The sequence below is a fragment of the Lactuca sativa genome, chromosome 3 (genome assembly GCF_002870075.4).
Source record: "Lactuca sativa cultivar Salinas chromosome 3, Lsat_Salinas_v11, whole genome shotgun sequence".
Classification (NCBI taxonomy): Eukaryota; Viridiplantae; Streptophyta; class Magnoliopsida; order Asterales; family Asteraceae; genus Lactuca; species Lactuca sativa.
Window position 1 is genome coordinate 174,789,781 of NC_056625.2, and position 22,405 is coordinate 174,812,185.

Genomic DNA, 22,405 nt, shown 5'->3' on the forward strand with positions numbered 1-22,405 from the left:
GGCGAGTCATGGGGTGACTCGGAGAGTCGAGTAGTGAATGGTGGGATTCTGAGTTCATGAACTCGGCAAGTCATTAGGATGACTCGGCGATTAGGGTCAACCAGGAAGGTTGACTTTGACAAGGACTATGACTTTGACCAAGAGTTGACCAATTTGACTTCCAAAGGTATTATGGTAATCTGGGCATTAATGGTTATGGTTTCATTAAAGTGTTAGGTGGTTGAGTTTGTGGTGGTGATCGGGAGTTTTGATCTTATCTCTTCAAGCTCGGCTTTGCAAGGTGAGTTATCCTCATTATATCAACAGGGTCTAAGGCACCAAGGTCGGCCCTTTATTGGATTGGAATCCGGGTATTTGTTTGATATGTTATTGATTTGCTAGATCCGCATCCTGGTAATTAGGATGGTATAATGATAGTGACCTGGTCTAGGTCGGTATCCTGGTATATAGGATAATGCTAGGCCTGGCAATCATGTCGTGTTAGGGTTGGCGTGTCGCGGGTTGACGGGTCAGAAAATGCCAACCCAAAGACAACCCATTTAAATATATAGGTCACGAGTTGGCGGGTCATGGGTTGACGGGTTTGGAACATAAACCCATATATAACCCGCCAACCCATTTATTTATACGGGTTCACAAGTTGGCGGGTTCGTGGGTCAGATTTGGGTTCATGGGTCAGATTCCATAAATAAAATTGATAATTAAACATGAATAAATTCTTGATGGTTGATGCAAACATATCTGAATTTTAGAGATTTAAGTCTTAAACATCCAAATGAAAATTAAAAACATTCATAGAAACATGTTACAGACTTAGCCTTATAGGTTACGACTTACGGCCTTAGAGCATCCACCACGATTCAAAATGTCTAAACAATCAAATGGTCTATGAACCAATGGTATATATTATATAATACTTATTAAATATTAATACTTGATACATAATTAAATTTAAAAATAAAATATATTTTTTATTAATAATATAAACGGGTTGGCAGGTCATCCCGTTTATTTTTTGAGAAACTCATATATGACCCATTTAATAAACGAGTTGGCGGGTTGGTGGGTTAGCGGGTTGGCGGGTTGAAAAACTCAACCCAAACCCATTTATTTCGTGTCGTGTTGCGAGTCGTGTCACGGGTCGTGTCAAGAATTGCCAGCCTTAGATAATGCTATGTCAGTGGCCGGTTAGGTCGGTATCCTGGTTAGGATGTTGTTGTGCCGTATGATCTGCTATATCAGTTTGTTTGGTTGAGGATCGTTATGTGATTATCTATTTATGTGCATGTGGATGTTTGGATGGGGTTGGGTTGAGACGGGTCCTGCTTTGTGCTGTAAGCCAACATACCTAGGGCGGACTGGATATGCCGAAGGCCCAGCGAGCGGTCAGGATAGGCTGAAGGCCCCAAGAGGGCGGTCCAGACGTGCCGAGGCTTGGAGAGTGGACCAGACAGACTGAAGGCCCAGTGCGGGCGGACCAGTCATACTGTACATTCAGAGGGTGGACCAGGTGGACTGAAGGCCCGGTGCGGGCGGACCAGTCACACTGTAGACTCGATATGCATGGCTGTTCTGTATTGTGATATGATTATGGCTACGAGGTTGGTATTTTGGGGGTAACTCACTAAGCTTTCGGGCTTACAGTTTCAGTGTATCATTTCAGGTACCTCAGGAGATCGTGGCAAAGCGAAGGCGTGATCGTACCGCTCCTCATTTTTATGCTGATGTTTCTGGGATACTCTAATAATAAACTAATTGAAAACCTTTTTGTAATAATTAATGGATTTGAATTTTTTTTGAAAAGTTTAAATTGGTTGGAAATTTATGGGTGTTACATTATGACTGCGAGATCTTATAACATTCAGGGAAGGCCAACGTGGTGGTCGATGCTTTGAGCCGCAAGACAGCGGGTTCCCTGATTGGGAACGTTTGTTTGAGGATGATAGTGATCTCTCCATTGTTGGATATGATCAAGGAGGCTCAAGTAGAGGGTTTGAAGAGAGATAATTGGAAGTTAGAGTGGATACAAGGTCAGATTCCTTTGTTTATCCAGGATGATCGGGGTGTCCTGACCCAATGTCGCTGGGTGTGGGTTCTGGCATCGGGAGGAGTGAGGCAAAAAATATTGGAGGAGGCACACAAGTCCAAGTTCTCTATGCATCCAGGGGCTACAAAAATGTATAGAGACTTGAGATTGAGTTACTGGTGGTCCTGCATGAAGCAGCAAATCACCTAGTTTGTGGAGTGGTGCTTGACCTGCCGAAGGTCAAAACCGAGCATCAGCGGCCTCATAGAAAGGTCCAGCCGCTACCCATTCCCATGTGGAAGTGGGAAGAGATCACTATGGACTTCATCACGAAGTTACCAAAGACAGTGAGGGGTGTGGATGTCATATGGGTGATTGTGGACAGGTTAACGAAGAGTGCCCACTTTATTCCAATATCCCAAAGCATCTCCGCTGAGAATTTGGCGGATATTTATGTACGAGAGGTGGTGGTTAGGCACGGGGTGCCAGTGTCAGTAATCTCCGATCGAGATGTTTGATTCATATCTAGATTTTGGAAGAAGTTCCATGAGGAACCGGGCACTTAATTGCATTTTAGTTCGACATACCACCCTCAGATAGATGACCAAAGAAAGAGGACGATCCAGACACTCAAGGATATGCTTCGGGCATGTGTGTTGGATTTTGGAGGTAGTTGGGATACATACCTACCATTGGCAAAGTTTTCACACAAAAATAGTTACCATGCCAGTATCGACCGACCTCCGTTTGAGATGTTGCGTGGTCAGAAATGTAGGACTCTGGTTTGTTGGGGTGAGGTTGGACATCGAGTCATAGAGAGCACCGAAGTAGTGCTCAAGACTACCAGGTTGATTCAGCAGGTGCGCGACCGGATGCGAGTCGCACAAAGCCGTCAGAAAAGTTATGTTGACCGGCGCCGATTGGACCTTGAGTTCCAGGCGGGGGACTTTGTGTTACTGGAAGTGTCCCCATGGAAGGGAGTCATCAGGTTCCGGAAGAGGGGCAAGCTAGGGCCCCGATATATTGGACCGTTCAGGATTACTGCCCGGGTGGGCAAGGTGGCCTATCGCTTGGATCTGCTGGACGAGCTTAGCCAGATACACAACACCTTCCATGTGTCTTAGCTTCGGAAGTGTGTCACAGACGAGGTTGCAGTTGTTTCTGTGGACGACATTTAGGTGGACACATTGAGCGACCCGTTGCGATTTTGGATAGGAAGACCCAGGTCCTTTAGAACCAGGATGTGAGGTTAGTAAAGGTGTAGTGACAGCACCAAAGGGCTCTAAATGGACATAGGAGCTGAAGGATGAGATGCGAGATCACTATCCGGACTTATTTGTGTCAACAGACTTCGAGGACGAAGTTTAGTTCAAGTGGGGGAGATTTGTAATGCTTGTTCCATGTATCATTTAATTTTTAAGTTTTTAGGGTTTTGTGCTAGGACTCGATGATTTGGGGAGCTCCTACTCGTCGAGTAGAGGTCATTTATGAGGACTTGGGATTTAGATCCAACTCGACGACTCGGAAGGCCCCGACTCGACGAGTAGGCACTGTAAAGGAAAACCCTAATTTTTAAGGTTTGCACCCTATATAAAGGACTTAACCCGCATCTTTTGTCCTCCCTTTCCACCTCATTACCTAGAGAAGAATCCCTAGCCGTTCTTTGCTGATTCCCTGTGCTTATGAGGCTAAGAGAGTGTTTTTGGTGCATTTTGTTGAAGAAGTTTGAAGGTTGAGAAGCTTGGAACGAGAATGAGCTTGTAGACCCAACATCTACATCAATTGAGCTTCCATTTGAAGGCAACAAGCTGTTACCATGATCATTCTAGTATTAGATCTCCTTATTCTTGGGTTTAAGGCCATTTTTAGTATATTTGTGGAGCATTTGGGGTATTGGGCATGATCTAAAGTTGTAACTTCAGATTTGGACTCCTCTAAGTCCTTATAGTTATAAAGTTATTGAATTTATCAAGCTTTGGCCCTTCTCATTGGCTTAAACTCCTCCCTTAGCTTGGTTTTGGCATTTAAGAGCCTGCATGCACGTAAAGTTTGCAACTTTACGTGGAAACCATGCCCTAGGAGGCTAGATCTGCAATTTGGAGCTTTGGGGTAGCTTAAAAACATCTGAACACGAAAAGGACTGAAGGGACTCGACGAGTTGCTTAGCCAACTCGGCGAGTCGGGTAGGGTTTACCCGTTTTTGAGACTCTGAGTGAACTCGGTGAAGGATTAGAGTTTCGGCCTACATGAGTTTTCGGTCTTCTAGACATTAAGGAACTCGACGAGTTACTCAGGTAACTCGGCGAGTTGAAGAGTTACTTAGGTAACTCGGCGAGTTGATGGATGCACTCGACGAGTTGAGGTCAACATGGATTGTTGACCTTGACTTTTACCAGGGTTGACTAGGGTTGACTTTGAGGGAATTTATGGTATTCCGAGATTTGACAAGTTAATCACATGATGGTTATAGGTAGTTGAGTTGGAGTTGCACGTTAGGACTTATCCGATCTTAGTTGTTCAACATTCTTGAGAGGTGAGTCTCCTCACCTTACCAATGGGTCGAAGGCACCAAGGCCGACCCATTTTGTGATATGTGGTACACTCGTTGTTGTAGAGATATGTGGTATGATAGTTAGATATGCTAAGTGTTATGCTAGTTATATATGTGATACTTGTAGGGAAGACCATAAGGGGAGCTCATGACACATGGATGTAAGACCATGTGGGGGAGCCCATGGATTTTCAAGTAAAGACCATGGGAGGAGCCCATGAAACTTGGATGTAAGACCATGTGGGGGAGCCTATGGCTTTCCAGCTAAAGACCATGGGGGAACCCATGACACTTAGGTGTAAGACCATATGGGGGAGCCCATGGCATCCTGGAGTAAGACATTGGGAGGAGCCCACGGCATCCTTATATGTTGGTATGCATGGCTTATGTGGTGTATGTAGCTTTTATAGCTAATATGATTATGTGTTTATGTGGATTGTGTGTGGGGTATGCTCTAGGGAACTCACTAAGCATTAGCGTATAGTTTATGGATTTGTTTCAGGTATATCTGAGCCCAAGGGAAATTGCAAGGCTTGATGACGCGGCATGCACTCTCTCTCAGGCGTTTTTATGGGACACTCTGATGTTTAGAATAATATTGTTGATGATATGAATTTGAAAACAAATGTACTTAAGATTTTATGGCATATTGGAAATTGTTTTTACTAATTAAAAATAAAAATTTTCTTTTGAAAATTGGGTTGTTATAGTAAAACTAACTTGGTTTGTTGAATCCATGATAGAAAAAATTTAAAAATCTTTGAAATTTTGGTAGCAACAAGTTCCAAATATCTTTGTTCGAAATACTTATTCTAGTTTTTGATGTGTGCGTGTGCACGTGTTTATATATGTGTGTGTGTATATATATATATATATATATATATATCCTCCTTAATAAATAAAAGTTTTTTTTTGCCACATGTCAATCTCTCATGAGTTTTGACACTTGTCATTTTGTGGTATTTTTGAAATAAATATTATCCACTTGTCAATTTTTGGTTTGTTTCAATTTTTAAAATTAAAATCATATACTTATATATGTAAAGTATTAAATATCATATATATGATATTAAATTGTAATAAATACATTTCTTTCTTTCTTATTTTAAAGTTTACATTAAAAAATATTTTTTTGTTTACACTTGAATGTTTAATATTTTTTTAAATAAACTCGTGTAATACACACGGCTCACACCTAGTATATATATATAATATTGAGCTATAGTAGTAGTGGATTTGACCTATTTTGGCTTTGGTCCAATGTCCATTCCGAAAAAAATGGTTACCTTTAAAAACACCGTGGTTATTGTTTTAAAAAAACATTATAAAATATAGTTAGTCCCTATTTTCATTACACAACTCCATTTAAAAGTTAAACTTCTAGTTTACTCACCAAACTTCACAAATCACAAATCTAACATTGCTATTATAACACGTATTCAGGTTAAAGGATTAGTGAAAATATTTACAGATTAGCTTTAGATATTTAAAACACTTTTGTAAAATATAGATTCAATTTTATGTAGATAATTACTTTTATTATTTCTTTTTATTCGTTTGTTGTATCCTCACGTGACGTAGACCAACTTTAAATATTTAATGACTTAAGGGCTCGTTTGTTTGTTTTGACAAAAAGACTTTTTGGGCACTTACATTTAGATGTTTACCAAAAATACTGTTTGTTTTCTGGAAGATAAAAGAACTCAAAAAGACTTCTTTCTCACTTCTTGTATGAAGGCATAGAAAAATATTTTTGGTCCACGTCTTCTGCCGCAGATACGGAAAAAGACTAAAGACATTTTACCACTTCCAAAACAAATATCACCTTAACCTTTTTGGACCTAAATTCCACAACAAATATTTTGAATGATTAAATATTTTTAAAAAATAACTTCATTATTTTTAGCCGGATGAGTGTTTCATGATCTTTCAACCTTTTTGTGACCTAAATTCCCCAACAAATATTTTGAATGATTAAATGTTTTTAAAAAATAACTTCATTATTTTTAGCCGGATGAGTGTTTCATGAGCTTTCATATGGTCCATATGGATATATTTTATTTCACGAACCAGGCCTTTGAATTGAAATGCTACAACTCTTAAGGCCCACTATCAAAGACACATGAGCTAGAGTGGGGAGCAACTAGGGTGTTTCCATAAAGGGTTTACTACCACCTTATTTTATATATATATATATATATATATATATATATATATATATATATATATATATATATATATATATATATATATATATATATATATATATATATATATATATATATATTAAAGTTGGACAATCCTTAAGAACAGTACCTAACCAGGGTACTCTTACTCGGGTTCACTTCTTCAACCATGGTAACCGTCCCTCATCCGGTATAACCCACCGCCTCATCTAGATCCTTCCACATTGCATCGCCTCATAACCTCTATGAGTGTTCCTTTTCTACCACCTCTTGCTCCGCTCTAGAAATCTCTAGCTCCCAAGCATCGTTGTCTCAGGTTTTGCTCCATCTAACTTTCAACGAATCGCCTACCACTTATCTGCATCTTCTCCTCCCACCCACCGACTCATCTCGCGGGTTTAATCCTCAACCATGGTAACCGCCCCCTCCTCAACCCACCGCCTCATCTCGATTCTTCCAGATTATCCTTCTCTCACCTCGCTCTCTGCAGTCTCCAGGAACCCTAAATTCATCTATACCGGAACCGGCGTCCGCCACCCCTACGCTTCCTTATTTCCCGTTGGTGCACAGTTTTGTTTCATAGTAACCTAAATACTTGTGTGTATGTGATCTATAGATTGACACTCCCAGTTTCTTCCTCACTTTACCACCGCTCAAACGCCAGAAGATTCGTCAGCAACAACCGTCGGCTTCTTGCGTAGCCTTCCCAGTTCCAACCGCCTCTCTTATCAGGTACGCCTCCATCCACCTTTCCTTCCCCTTTTCTCTGTAATCGATCGAGACCCCTGGAACGACAATTGTGAGGTAGCGTCACATGTTCTCATTCCGATTCTCCACTCACTGCCTCAACTATAGGTAAACACTTTAATCTAACACCGTACTATCGTCTCAGCGCCATCTGTGACATCCCCATTTTCATGGCCAAAAAAGACCGATTTTGTTTATGCTTTATAAAAATCAGAGTACTTCTTTTAATAAAAATGTTGCGGAATTTGTTCCCAGAAAAACATGATAAATACGTTATTAAAACATTTTCGAAGAATCGTATTTATTTCATTTTAAAACGTTTGGGATGTCATCGTTAATATAGAAACATAAGCATAAACAGAACTTACAATTATTTACACTAGTGATCTACATCTCTTTAAATCTCTCAGTGTAATGTGACTTCATATCAACACCTGTGATATAAATAAACTGAGTGGGTCAGGTTGGGAAACCTGGCGAGTATATAGGGTTTTCAACCCACAATAATATAATTATTATGTTTAAACACTCAAAAAATCAACCCAATTACTCATCCCCATTATCTTCTTTACTTTTAAGGATTTAACCTAAGAGTCATCTATCTTGCATTCGTTTATTCTGAAATCCCTTACTTCCAGGGTTATAGGACTGACACTAAATCCATAGCTGCCAATGTTCGTTCGTAAAGCACTAATTCCATAGCTGCTATAGTCTACTCTTCGGGTACTAAATCCATAGCTACCAGTGTTCATCTAATAGGTACTAAGTCCATAGCTACCAATTCCTAATAGGTACTAAATCCATAGCTACCAGCGTCTAACTAATAGGTACTAAATCCATAGCTACCAATTCCTAACAGGTACTAAATCCATAGCTACCAACGTCTAACAGGTACTAAGTCCATAGCTACCGGTGTTTGTCCAATAGGCATTAAGTCTATAGCTGCCAATGTATACTCTCATCATCTTATATCTCTCATCATTCATCTACCCATGTCATACCCAACATATTTGTATATATAACATATGTATACAGTTTAAATCCTTTAAAACATGTATAAAACATTCATCCAACATAGTCAGCAAGTATTCAGTTAATATGCACACATAGCACGTAGTTTATATAAAATACTTCATATCTATGTGTAAGATGAAAGGGACTATGCACTCACTTGAAAGGTGGTGACTCAGCACTCGGACAGCGCTTCGATACTCTCAAAACAATTATCCCTTGACGAAACCTAGTATCAATACCACTAGGGTTTAGTCTAACGATAACCGCGACAAATTAATAGTCTAGATATTATTATTATTATATAAGCATTAAATAACACTCAATATAACTCATAATAATAGCCCAAATACTCATTTTAAGTTCCTAATAACGTTACTATATTAAAACATAAGCTATACTAAAGATAGGGTAGGCATAGCTCACTTATAGCAGGTTTTCTCAAAAACCGGGCTTTGCTGGAGCAGCGTTCTCGAGCCGAAAGGCTCTTTTCTCGGGACTCCAGGAGCCTCGGGGGCTTCCTTCGGGTGCTAGGGGGTTTACCTAGGCTTTTAGGGGGGTTAGGGGGCTAGAGAGAGTGTCTAGAGAGAGAAAGAATGGTTTGGAAAAGTGTGAGAATGAATGGAACCCGACACCTCTATTTATAGTGTGAAATCCTGATGGACTCGCCGAGTCGGTTCACTGACTCGCCGAGTCAGTTTCACTTGTCATCATCTGATGGCTTTCCTTGGGGAGAAAGCCTTGGCCCATATTCAGCCACGTCACCCCTTTTGCAGCAGCACCCTGCCGACTTCTAAACCCCGTAACTTTCGCATACGAGCTCCGTTTTCGACGTTTTTTTTTTCACGCGTAGGTAAAAACAAGATATACAACTTTCATTTAGACTCCGTCGGCTAATTCTCGACCGATCTCAAATTTAACAGTAGGAGGCGTTTAGACTGTTAAATGACCGCGAAGAATTCGTAACTCCTTCATACGAACTCCGTTTTCGTCCATCTTTTTACCGTTGAGTTCCTATTAATGATATCTTCAACTCTCATTTAGGTCGCGTAAGCCAAAAACCGCTCGAACTAAAATTCGAGTTTCGGGTCGTGCACTGCTAAGCCGAAACTTCGAAAAATCATAACTTCCTCATACGAAGTCAGATTTGGGCGTTCTTTTTATGGATGTTCTTAGTTTAACATACTCTACGACTTTTGTTTAGATCGCTAAGGCTAAATCTCGCTCTATCGTAAATTCACTATTTACGCTTCCCGGTGCCGTGCCGATTCCGTCGCGAAACTTCGACGGGTCATAACATCTTCGTTATAACTCAGATTTCGGCATTCTTTATATGTACGGAAACCTTGTGACATATTCTAAAACTTGGTTAAGATTATTTATTTTAAATAATATTTTGTAGAAAAGTCGTTTTCGACCCCCATTATCCCTAAATTGACTAGCCCGGATCTACAGGCGTTACAATTATCTCCCCCTTAGGATGATTACGTCCCGGAATCATCAAAGAAACATGGCTCGTATAATGACTCCATACGTCACCTCTTCATCCTAGGTATTAATTATAACTTCTATATTCCTTCAAGTCTATCTTTTAGACTCATTGATTGTAAGCACTACTTGATCGTGCACCTGCTCTCCACCTTAGGTTAGACTCCAAATTATGACCTATCATCGTGTGATGCACGTTTAGACTCAAGTCTCTTAGAGCTAAATTCTAAAATAGACTATGCCTTCCTTCATGGTCTAATGTGATGTAATCACACGTAGCATTTCTAGCTACCAACTTCTTTAACAACGAGCACGATACTTCTATTGATCGCTTTGATTTCAATCGTTTGGTTTAAATCGGATGCTACATAAAACTTGGTTCTCTGAACCATGTAACCTACTCATCGTAGTCGGACTCAATGTGATATGACTAATAGGGTCGGGATAACAACAATTTTCTTAGTCATTACCGAAACAATGGTAACGACATACTTGAATAAAACGAAATCAATTACTAGCTTCTTGGTAACCTTGTGACTTTCCCTGATCCAAGTGTGAGTCTTGTGCTTCCGGTAGTATAGATCTCTACTACCATTCACGCCTACTCATACTCTTCCCAAGTATAGTCTCGCAGTTTTCCAAGTCACCATACAAGAAAATCACATAACAATTTAACACACCAGATAACAAAATGAAGATTTTGTTATTTCTTGAAACTATTACATAACTATTCAAGTTCACCCTGGACTATGCCTCTAATGGGCTACATCATACGATACTATGGCTACTGCATAACTTGATCTTCGGGTATAAAGTCCTTATCCTTGATTCCTCGCATGGTTTTCTGCTTCGTCGAGGATCATGTGAAATGCCCTTGGCCTTGGTGGCGTTTCTGGTCTTGCTGCTTTATCATTATGTGTGCAGTCCTTGGAATAGTGACCAGTCCTCCCATACTTGTAACAAGTCACTTCTTCGTTGCACTTCCCACAATGCTTCTTCTTGCATTTATCACACCATCTCGCTTCACCTCCATCTCCTCCTCCAAGTTTTGAGAATTTGCTTTCCTTGTTGGACCTTGAAGATCCTTCAAACTTCCGCTTCTCTCCTACCTTATCTTTTTCTAGACCCTTTTCTCTTATCTGGGCCTCTACATTCTTAGCTGCCCTAATAGCTGTTTTCAAGGTAGTTGCCATTTTGACCATTGGGCCAAAGTCAGTGGGCAGTCCGTTAGCAAACCTATCAATCTTGGAGAGTTAAATAGGCACCAAGTAGGGGAATAGCTTCATCCTCTTGGTGAATGCGATGGCATACTCATCAACACTCATCTTCCCTTTCTTCAGGTTATGAAACTCGTTGTTTAGGTCTATTGATATGTGCATAATTAGTTCATATTAATTATACATTTTTATTCATTTATTAGCTAAATTATTGCATTTTATGGACAAAAGGTACTTAAAAGTGTTTGAATTATGTTTTCAGTCCAAAAATGAAGCTCGGAAGCGAAAGGAAGCGGGAGAAACAGTTAGAAGTTCGAGAATGGAACAAAGAAGAAAAACATTGAAAAAAGCACCTACTCGGTGAGTAGGGGCGACTACTCGGCGAGTCCGATCGAAGAATCGAGAAGATAAAGACTCGGGATCCCAGAGAGTTATCACAATACGGGGAATGTGAGATGGACTCGATGAGTCGCCACCTGACTCGACGAGTCGATTCATATATATATATATATATATATATATATATATATATATATATATATATATATATATATATATATATATATATATATATATATAACTCCACAGAACGATATGGGGGAATTCTGGGACGATTCAGAAGAATTTTGCTGCGATTAAGAAGTCAGAAAAACCCTAGAAGACGAAGTCATAAGCTAGAATTCAATCCCGAAGGAGAATTGAGGCAAATTTCATCATTCCACTTAATCTTTTGTTTTGTCATTATGGTTAAACAATTAGACTTTGTTTGTTTGCTGTTATTTACTTCAATTATGAGCTAAAATCTTTAGACTTCTGTTTGGGGATACAAAATTGATAATATGGTTTGATTGTTGGTAGGATTAATTCTAAGTTGGTGAATTTTGTTATTTTAGCTTGCTAAAGAACCTTGTGTGTAAATAATAATTAATTTTCTGTTAATAGGGAGATAATTGATTAGCATGAACATCTATTGATTATCAATCTCATATGCTTTGTGATCATTATTGTCATATGTCTAGTATTAATGAATATGAAACTAGAGTTAATAAGAAAATTGAGTAAATTCATGTGCAAGCTTGTGAGATGACCATCAAACAAGAAGTTAATTAAAAGAATAAATTAGTTAACTATTACAAGTCTAACTTAACCCGAATAATTAATCTAGTAAATTTAATTAAATTAGACAACTGGCCACTGTTTAAGTTAGTTTGTTTGCTAAGGATTAGTGTAGTGAATGCGAAACTAATCACTTGAATCGGTATCCGACAAAAGAATTAATCCATTGCACCATTACCTTGTAATCAACAATAGGATCAATTGAGTTGAACTAAATAGAAGTTTCTTCCCGCTATTGAATTTAGTTAGTCCTTTGCTTTCTATTTTTAAGTAAATAATAATTAGCAAGTTTCTAGTCTTGTAAAACTAGAGAAAACCCCTACTTATTAATTAATTTAGATAAAATTAGTTTTTAGTTTTAATTTGCCGTTCACTGTGTTCGATACACTACTTATTCAACTATATCACAATTGATAGGTTCACTGCCTTTTGTGTGTTATTTGATAATTAAAAGTAGATTTAAAACTAAGTGAATTTGCTCACATCAAGTTTTTGGCGCCGTTGCCGGGGAACGGTTCTAAAATTAGCATTAAATTCTAGTTTAATCGATCCTTTGTGTGGGATTTATCTTGCACAAAGTTATTTAAAATGTAATTCGGTAAGTAGAATTAGTTTCAATAAAATTCCGTTTTTAGAATAACTAGAAAATTTTTTAGTTTTTGCCTTGAACTCGCCGAGTGCATTCGTGCAGACTCGGCGAGTACATCGCTGTTTCAACTTTAATTTTTTTATTTCGCTTTTGTTTTTTTTTACGCGTTTTTTTTGTTTTGTTTACAGTTGTTTCATGACCCGAGGATCTGCTACACCTCTAGTCCCTCCTTTTGAAGACCCGGAATCCGCACTAAGAAGGAGCAAATGCAAAACCGTTGGAGAATCCACTTCTTCAAAGAACTCACCACTCAAAAACTTAAAGTCCGTTTTCAGCAAGAAGAGGAGCAGCAAAACAGGAGCATCCAGTGCCTCGTTGACAATTGAAGACCCAATTCAAGAAGATATCGAGTACGAGACCGAGGAAGAAGAAGAACCCACATACGAGCACGACTCTGGATTGGAAGACGATTTAGCTATCACTATGGCTAATATCGATGAAGTTACCATGGGGGAATGGAAGAAGAGGATGCGGGATGACACCGGGCCATATTCTCGCTCAACTCAAGGAGATTCCTTTTTACGGGAAGGATCACGAAGACGCCTACAAGCACTTGGATGAAGTGAATGATGTGGCCGACTACTTCAATGTACCGAATGTTCCTCGCGAGACCCAGCTTCTTCGCATGCTTCTAGTCACGTTTAAAGGGGCTGCAAAAGATTGGCTAAAGTCACTTCCTCCCGGATCGGTCACCACATGGGCCAAGATGAAAGAAGAATTCATAGACCATTTTTGCTCGCCCTCCAAAATAGCCAAGCTAAAGAAAGCCATTGCCAACTTCGAGCAACAACCCGGAGAATCTCTTTATGAAGCTTGGGAAAGGTACAAGAGCTTGCTTAGAAATTGCCCACACCATGACCTTAATAGCCAACAAGAGGTCTCCATTTTCTATGATGGAGTCAATGTCACTACAAGGCAATTGCTCGATTCCCAAGGCCCGCTCACGAAGAAGGCGCCCCCGGTAATTAAGGAGTTAATCGAAGAATTCTCTAAGCACTCTAGAGGATACCACAATCCAAGAAACGAAGTAAGTCAGGGAGTAGTGAACTCGACAAATGATAGCATGGCGGCGGTGATAGCTAAGCTTGATAGTCTTGATAGAAGAATGACAGAAATGGATCAAACAATCCATGCTATTAGGGTGGGATGTGAAAATTGTAGAGGGCCCCATCTCACAAAGGATTGTGATTTGGATGAGAATGGAAATAAGAAAGCTCAAGTCTTCTATTCAAGTGGCGATCGATACGACGAAAATTGGCGAAAACCTAAGAAGGAATGGCTCCCATACGAAGAGTATAAGAAGGCTAAGGAGGAAAAATACAAGCAGAAGGAGAGGGGACTATATCAAAAGGAAGAACCGGTAGAAAAGAAAACCGATTTAGAAGAATTATTCACTAGATTCATAGCCGCATCCGAAAAGCGACACAGTGATCACGATGCTGCAATACACGAGACCAGAAATATGCTAAGGAATCAGCAGGCATCCATTCTCAACATTGAGAAGCAGCTGGGACAGCTTGTGCATCAAGTGAATGATAGAAGACCGGGTCAACTTCCAAGTAACACCGAACCCAATCCAAGAATGGAGAATGTTAGTGCAATAACCTCCAGCAAGGAAGAAATATGCACAGATGCACTGAGAATCTCCAAGAGGAAGGCAGAAAAGGTAGAAGAAGCGGCTCCAGCAAAACCCTATCCAACTCGCCGAGTCACTCCATTGGACTCGACGAGTCTATGCGTAAATGACAAAACTGTCAGTCCTTTAAAGCCATATAATCCTCCTTTGCCATACCCAATTAAAGCCATGCCTGTAGAAAAAGTTGAAGCATATAGAACCTTCATGAAGCATGTTAAAGCCCTACAAGTTAATGTGCCATTTGTGGAAACGATGCTCCAGACACCCAAATACTACAATTTGCTAAAAGGTCTTTTTGTTGTTAGGAAAGATTTGGCTGAAGTTGCGGAGATACTATTGAGTGAGCTACCCGAAAAGAAGGGCAATCCGGGGAATATTATAATTCCGTGCCAGTTTGGTAATGAAGTTGTCACCCAAGCATTGACCGACTCGGGTGCAAGCATCAATCTGATGCCTTTCTCTTTCTTTAAGAGGTTGAATTTACCGGTGCCAAGACCGGTAAATATGAAGATCCATTTGGCAGACAAAACAATAATTCATCCACAAGGCGTTTGTGAGGATCTCCTTATTAAAGTCGACAAGTTTATATTTCCGGTAGACTTCGTGGTTGTTGATATGGAAGAAGACCCCGAAATTCCAATTATTTTGGGGAGGTCATTTTTAAACACCGCTTGTGCTTTAATTGATGTATGTGAGTCTACATTAACGTTGAGGGTGGGTGACGAGTCCGTAATATTTAAAGCTATACCAAAAGCCAAGCAAGAAGAGGAAAGAAAAGAAAAGATCTCATTTATCCATTTGGATGATGAGATATTACAAAAAGAACTTGCACTTTTGCAAAAAGAAGATCCAAGCAAGTTTCTGCTACATTATGGAGAGGATGGAGATGTTAACAAGGACTTGGAGGAGTTAGAAAAGCTACTGGAAGGAGCCGACTCAGAAAACATCCAAGAAATGATGGAATACGATCAGACTCGCCGAGTCACTTTACTGGACTCGACGAGTCCCGTCGAATTTAATAACAAATAAATGGTATTATTCACAGAAAAAAATAATAATAAGAATTACTTTTACAACTGGTATGTGACAACCCAAGTTGTCCCATTACATTTCCCCGTTACCGTTAACGAAATATTTCACTGTATAAAAGTTTCGTTAATTAGAGGGCATCAATTTAATAAACATTCCATTTGATTACCTTTAACATGCCGTTAAGTCGTGATAAAAGGAAATAAAAACACAGGACACACATTTCCATTTATTTGGAAAATGTCAAGTTTCATTATTACGACCGCTAAATCGGGTGTGGCCAAAAGCCCCGTTTAACGGCAGTATCGGGTAAAATTCCACTGAGCCCCGACTGTGAAACCTATATAAGGGTGAGTGGATTCCATTGGAGAATTTTTACACTCTCTCTCTAAACTCTCTCTCTAGACCCGTTTTCGCCCCGAATTCGTAACCAAACGCTTCCAAATTGTAAGTCCGCTTACCCTAGCTTATTCAAAACATAGTGATCCATGTTTATAGCCCAAAAATCATCCAAGAAAGCATGGTATAAGGAGTTTACGGCCCAGGAACATTCTAGGGTCGTAAACCCCTAAAATGGTGCCAAACATGCCTTTAAACTTGTCCATAAGCTTGGAAATAATTAGGGGATATAGCCTAGGGGTGTTTAAACACTAAAATGCATGGATTTAGGACTCAAACAAGAGTTTACGGCCCAAGCACAAGCCTAGGCCGTAAACTCCTCAAAATCATGTCAAAATGTCCCAAAAACACTCCCAAACTCATCCTAGGGCTTATTACATAATTTAGGGATTTATCCTCTTGAGTTTACACCCTTGAAACACTTCAAAATGATTTATTAAAAGGAGTTTACGGCCCAGACAAGGGTCAAGGCCGTGAACACCCTTAAACATGCCCAAATTAATTGTTTTGTCCCCCAAATGGCCTTATACACTTACCATAAAATACTAGGAGGGGATTTAAGGGCTTAAACTCAAGGAAATGAGGGATTACTTGGAGTTTACGGCCCAAGCATTTATCTAGGCCGTAAACTCCCCAAAACCCCCTCAAATGTTGGTTTTAATCACCCAAAATAGCATCAAACATCATAGAAAAATCCTAGAAAGGCAATAGGGGCTTTAAACTTCCCAAAACTCTAAGGATTAGAGTTTACGGCCGTAAACTCCTTTGGGAGGGGTCCTTTGGCCGTAAACTCATGGAACATACCCTTAGAGGCCTCAAACCCACTCATGCCTTTTAGGAAAAGTGCTTGGAATAATTCTATGAATAAGCTAGAAGCATCAAACACCCAAGAATATGACCTTGGGAGTTTACGGCCGTAAACTCCCTTAGGTTGGGCCGTAAACTCCTTGTTTGGTCCATGTTGATGCTTTAAATCCATTCACACATTTGATATTTGAGTTTAGCAAAGTTCCACAACTGATAGGAGACCCTTAGCACCCTTAAACGCTACTCGGGACCCCAAACACTCAACCAAAAGTGTTTTTCGCTCCTTTGAGCGTGTATAGTTGTTTAATTAGTATTAAATATACTAATTGTATGTGAATATATGTTATCATATGTTAAATAGGTCATTGTGTGTGTTCAAGTCCTTGCGTGACACCGAACGCCCAAACGACACTTTCGTCGGACCTACTTACACCAGGTGAGTTCATACCCCTGAATGAACCTTTTAAATGCTTTTAAATGTTTTATAGGGGGGGGGGATTACAAGTTAAACATGCCAGTTATCATATCAATCACATGTGATTGATAACCCGCATGCACAAGATTTTACCACTCTTTACACTATTTTATCGAGTAGGACACTATAAGGATTTTTACTTGTTTTAAAACTTTTACTTACACTGATTTATCCGAATTCAATCTAAACTGGTTTATGAAAGACTTCCAAGGAATTTTAAACATATTTTATGAAAGGATACAATTTGTGAAATTTTCTGTTCATAAAGGATTTTCATCAAAAATTCCCTTTTCGACGTATATTTTTTTTTGTGTTAATTATTGCCGCTTTGCTTATACTTATTTTATACTCCTACTCTGTAATGCTTTCGCTTATACCTGATGACGCTTATACTTATTCACGCTCTTACTTAGCGATGCGATTCTTCTTCACTTATACTTGATAACAACTCTACTTCACTTATACTTGATACGCTTTTGCTTTACTTATTGTCGCCTCTACTTCATGATACGCTTATACTTGTTCGACACTTCTACTTCACTTGCGACCGCTTCTACTTCACTTGATAGACACTCCTACTTTACAAGGATCACTTCTACTTGAAACGCACTCAGTCTTAGTTAGATGTATGTCTGTACTTATATATGTATATATAAGTAATGATTGAAAGACTTAGGAAGGCTCGTCTGCCCTATTTCCTTTTCTTCGTTGAGATGTGGTCTGGTGGGATCGGGTAGCCGTCCGAAGGTCGTTTGGTTCATTAGTTATATACTATGTGTATGAGTATGGACATACAGGAAATTCTCTAGTCGAGTCAGTTAAGAGTCTCTACCTCTATTCTACACTTACTTAGAAACACACTACCCACTGTTTGGAAGTCTCTACCTCTAGTATATCACTTTCATTAGAAACCCAATATTTGGGATGCATCTTCAGGACATGGCCCTCTCCGTCGTCTAGTTGGTAACCAGTGTCTCCTGTAGGGAGAGCGGACATTGTGTGTATAGATCTATACGGGATTGACACCCCCGCACCCTGACTGCTAGCTACAGTCCACGGCTCACCAAGCCAAGGGGTGAGAAATGTCACATTATATAGATGCTTGTAGGGCGTCTGGAACTCTAGTCAGTATGGTTACGAGTATCCTGGGTTACCTTATAATTCATGGCTTTAAGGTAACGGTATTTTCGTCAGCAATTTACACTGTATGCTGATGTCACTTTTCAGGGTCACACTGTTTTGGCCTTGCTAGACGTATCTTTCATTTGATACTGTCTGGGGTCTGTAGTCTCTGTTTCGACCTTGCTAGACGTATCTTTCATTTGATACTGTCTGGGGTCTGTAGTCTTTGTTTTGACCTTGCGAGATGTACTTTTCATTTAGTAACGTCTTCAGTCTATATTCACTGTTTTAGACCTTACCGGCTGTACCTTTCATTTGGCACCTTCTGGGGTCTGTGTCCCCCCTTTGTTAGACTGAACCAGGCGTGTCGTTAGTTCGATACCCTCCTGGAGTCTATGAATTCTTTGCCTTAGTCAGCAGTCCTCACTGCTGAGGCATATGTTATTCCCTGATGTCTCTTGCTTTCTTTAATAATCAAATTCAGTATTTTGATGATAATAGCAATTAAAGGAAAATACCTCTTACCACATTACACTGAATAGTCTTGGTAGAAGGCTGCTTTATTTAAAGAAAATATAGGATTTTCTGGAAAGAACATTGATGCACTGAAAACACTTAAACTACTACTTATTGAAGTTATTTGACTAAATGACACTAAATACTTATGAACTCACCAACATTTGTAAAAATGCTGATACTCGCTTTTCAAATAACTTGTAATCTCAGGTCAGCAATTAGACAGGTACATCCCCGGAGCTGCTGATCAAGATGACTTAAGTACCTTGCTGCACTTTATATATTTTGCTTGTATTACTTTGATACTATGTAATGTAACCACGTAAAATTATTACTATTAATGCAATGTCTTGTTGTACTTTTATTACTATATTCATGTCTTGTGATACTTGACATGACGTCATCCACCCCAGAATGTTTCCGCCGTTCCGGTTTTGGGGTGTGACATGGTAACTAGGGTTTTAACCCTAAAAGAATCAGTTTTTTTAAACCCACTCGCCGTGCGCCTCTCTTTCAATTCTCTCTCAAGCATTCATCTTCCTCTTCATTGTTCTTCAAAATTTTCAAGTTCCATCGCAAAAGGTAACTAATTTCTTCCTTTTTTCTGTTAAAAGCATTTAAAAGCATGATTCTAAGATTATCTATGATGGAAATTGCATAGAAAAACCCGATTTTGAAAAATAGTAAATTTCTAGAGTTTCAATTTTTCATGAATTATGAGGTTTTGCATGCTTATTCTTGCCTAATACCTTATAAACATGTGCCTAGACAAAACCTTTGAAGTAATTTTGACATTTCATGGTCCAATTTAGACCGACCCACCGACTGACTCGTGCAATTCTTTCGACCCGCCGAGTCGTCCATGGACTCGACGAGTCGAGTCGGGGAACACGTGCATGACTTCTTTTAATTATAATCTATGTTTATGGGTTTTGTATCTTCATTTTGCAGAAATAATGTTCAACAGGGGGAAAAGTTCTAGTGGACGCCAAGGGGACTTTCCTTGGTTGAATTTCCCACAAATCGAGTCCGCTTCAACGATGCGGAAGTGGAAGAAGAAGTTGGCCGACATAAGGAAGAAAGAAATTTACGTGCCCAATAGGATAGATTGGGATTGGTTGCAAAGTGTACGCTATGAAGAGGAGTTAGCTCCTTATCTTTTAAAGGAGTTTACCCACGAAGGAGAAACGATGATTTGTGAGGGGTGGAGCCGGGTCTTTCGAATTCAAGAGTCGGTGTATTTGGAGCTATGCCTAGAGTTCTTCTCCACGGTATCTTTCACGGGGGGAGTGGATTGTTATCACCCAGCAAGTTTTAGTTTCTGCCTTGGGGGTGAATTTCATCAATGTTCTGTGCTCGACCTTGCCTGTCGATTGGGAAATTATGACCAGCCCTTGGTCTCAACAGCTATCTTTCGGGCCTTTTTGGAGCAATCCCACATGGTGTTTCCCAATGGAGTGACGGGCACGGGTTGGTGGAACACGATTGGCAACAAAGTTTATATTCCAAAATTGGCACAAGAGGGGAGCATTCGATCGCCTACACACCGCCTTATTCATCGTCTCATTTCATCCACTATTAACCAAAGGAAGGATGATGACAAGGTTTCCAACCTTGATGTCTTCTACTTATGGAGCATTATCACACCCGGCATTTTTTGCAATATTCCTTGGTGTTTGGCTTCATATCTATCGGAGGGTGCGGTCAAGGATCGCAAAACTTCTCGAATTAATGGTGGTATGTTTGTCACCTGGCTAGCCAACTCGTTTGGGTTGATGACCCGTGGTGCATGGAACTTTATGACGATGATTCCTACACCTCCATTCAATCCAATTCTTTTCCGGCGGGCCAGGATTATTGAAGACTATGGTGGTGGTCATTATGCTATCCCGCATGATGATCCAGTAGTTGGTCCCGAAGCACCGGGAAGGAGGGTCCGATCGAGGAGGGAGCGGGATGTGGAGGAAGAGCCGCCGGTGATTCCGGTTGATAATGAAGAAGTACCAATGGATTGGTACAATGTGGAGATGAGGCGGTTACAAGATCAAATGGCGTGGGGCATCAATTTTAGCAATCAATCACATATCCGGCTTTTCGACCACTTCAACATTCCGCATATCGATAGTGGTAACTTTTCGTATATTCCATCGTGGGAAGAGGTGATTAGTACAAGAAGGACTGGTGCGGGAGGAAGTGGAGCAGCGCCAGATCATGACGATGAGGAGGATTAATTTCTTTGCGTTTTTATTGAACAATTTTCAATTTTTATTTTTTATGTTTTTTGTTTTTAATTGGTTTTTTTGAATGTGTTAAGACTTTTACTATTTACTTGATGTTTGATGCTTTGATAATTTTTCAGAATTGAATTAGGAATGCTTGCGTCGAAGGGTTTAGAATCGTAGAATCAAGGAAGTTAAAAAAGTGAAAGAGAGAGTCAAGAAAGGGAAGCGTTAGAGTTAAAGGGTTGAGTCCGGTCCTTAGAGACATTAGCGAGGGAGTCTAGAAGTGAGTCGAAAGTTTTGAGGATTTATTAGAGGCTGGAACGAATGCAGAGTATCATTACTTTTCATCCAATGACCTACTCGTCGAGTGCACTAAGCTGACTTGACGAGTCGCCTTGAATTCTCATTAATTTGAAGATTTTCGCGATGCTACTCGATGAGTCTCGTATATACTCGACGAGTCGTTCAGTTTGATACCAAAAGGGCCGCTGATTTGATGCTGATAAGAGTACCACTTGACCATTTATTCTTTCCATATTGATTCTTGAAGATCTTACACTGTTTTCCTGCGTATTTGGAGCGACCCACACGAGATTTGACACCCAAGACATGGATGAGTTGTTCCCATGTCTAAAGTCAATTGAAGTTGGAGCTAAAATGAAAGTGATCAACCTATCGACTGCTATCCCAGGGGAGTCCAATTCCCTCTTTATTCTCTTTTTATGTTTTTATCATACATAATATGCAATGAGGGCATTGCATAAAATAAGTGTGGGGTAGGGGGTTGGTCACATATTAGAAAATTTAGAATCTTAATTTAGGCTAATTTAAAAAAAAATTGTTGCATACCAAAAATATTACTTAGGGATTTAAATTAGAAAATTTTGGTAAAAGCAAATTAGGATTCCATATTAGAATTGTGTTGATGATTGCATGAAAACCCAAATGTTTAGTTGAGCCTATATACGTTCTAGTGCATTTGTGGCTTCCTTATTCCAGTGAAATCATGAGACAAAAACACGACCCCGGTCAGCCTGAGGGATGCAATATGTTTAGCAGCCTAAACCTGAAATGTATCCAGGAAAATTATTATCGTTAGCCAATAAAGGTTGAGATTGAGCGCCCCTGCTTAAGCATGTAGGGTTTTGAGTGAAAAAAAAAGATAAAAATTCCGAAGAAATTCAAAAAGTTGAAGATACCAGAAATCG

The 22,405-nt window shown here is 39.7% G+C and overlaps 1 non-coding gene across 1 annotated transcript; it reads right to left on the minus strand.

Moving 5' to 3' along the window:
• Window positions 1–13,745: 13,745 nt before the first annotated feature.
• On the minus strand, window positions 13,746–13,852 carry LOC128133117 (small nucleolar RNA R71). The gene has a single exon (XR_008231305.1). It is a non-coding gene; the product is annotated as a small nucleolar RNA R71 (small nucleolar RNA).
• Window positions 13,853–22,405: the final 8,553 nt, after the last annotated feature.